At 40.5% G+C, this 1,479-nt stretch overlaps 1 pseudogene; it reads right to left on the reverse strand.

Moving 5' to 3' along the window:
- Window positions 1-359: 359 nt before the first annotated feature.
- Window positions 360-1,421, reverse strand: LOC101345189 (olfactory receptor 143-like; annotated as a pseudogene).
- Window positions 1,422-1,479: the final 58 nt, after the last annotated feature.

Here is a 1,479-nt window from a genome sequence, read left to right on the forward strand (position 1 = left end):
CATGTCTGCAATTCTTGTCACCTGCTTCTTTTCTTAATGCAATCATAAGTAATAAAACCCTTGAAACAGGAAAGGCAATACAAATTATTTCTGAGAAAGCAAGAAAGAGATGAAGTGGTCAGACAGCATCTCACTCTGCAGCTCAGCTTAGGTGGGAAAGACACGGACTCACATAAATAATAGGCATTGCTATCTTTACACAGAAAGGAAATCAGTCAAATGTCTCCATCTGATATGAGGAATAACAATCAGGTTGGGCCATCTTGGAACTGGCATGACCTTGGAGTCAAAGAATAGGTCAACATGGTAATGGTGCATGATGAGAAAATACATTAGAGTAAAAATCCCTCCAAGAATACTTAGAAAGAAAGATGAAGAGAAGAAAAAGAAGAATAGGAGAAAGTAGATGAGGAGGAGAAAACAACATAGCAATGGAGGCAGGGAGTAAGGCAGCGTTTCTCCTTCTGCTCAGTTTTAATCTTCACAGCAATTTTGACATCCCTGTTTCTGAGGCTATAGATGAGAGGATTCAGCATGGGTACCACATTGGTACAAAACAATGATAATAATTTTCCCTGGTCCACAGACCCAGTAGATGATGGCTTCACATGAGTGAGCATTCCAAATCCATAGAACAGACCAATACTTATTATTTGGGAGCCACAGGTGCTGAAGGCTTTGGACCGACCCTTAGATGATGACATGTGAAGGACATTGAAAAGAATCAAAGCGTAAGAGAGAAAGATAATGAGGCTAGATGCTATGACAGCTGTGCCTACAATAATGGAAACCACAAGATCATAGGTGCTGCTGCAGGAGAGCTGGAGGAGGGGGAAGAGGTCACACATGTAATGGTTAAGGATGTTGGAGTCACAAAATATAAATCTGATCATACACCCTGTGTGCACCATCGAGCCAGCAAAACCCATCATATACGAACCAAACATCAACAGGGAACAGACCTTAGAGGACATGGTGACCATGTAGAGCAGGGGCTTGCAGATGGCCACATAGCAATCATAGGCCATAGCTGTCAACACATAGTGCTCTGAGTTGACAAAGAAACAGTAGAAAAATAGCTGAGTCATGCATTCTGCAAAGGAAATATTTCTTTCTGAAATATAGCTCATCAGCATTTTGGGAGTAATGACAAATGAATGGCAGAGATCAATAAAGGACAGATTGAAGAGGAAAAAGTATATGGGGGTGTGAAGGTGAGAATTCAGGCAAATCAGATTAATTAAGCTTAAATTCCCCATCACAGTAACCACATAGTTCACCAACAACAGAAAAAACAGGGGTGGCTAGAGCTCAGGTTCGTCTGTTAATCCCATAAGGATAAACTCAATCAGTGAAGAGTCATTTTCACAGCCATTCACTTCACCAGTGTGATCTGTGGGAACAGAGGTAGAAGAAGACATTAGCAATTAACTTTTTTTTTTTTTACTTTTTCTTTTTTAATTGTACTTCAGGTGAAGG

The sequence above is a fragment of the Trichechus manatus genome, unplaced genomic scaffold, assembly GCF_000243295.1.
Source record: "Trichechus manatus latirostris isolate Lorelei unplaced genomic scaffold, TriManLat1.0 scaffold00618, whole genome shotgun sequence".
NCBI classification, from domain to species: domain Eukaryota; kingdom Metazoa; phylum Chordata; class Mammalia; order Sirenia; family Trichechidae; genus Trichechus; species Trichechus manatus.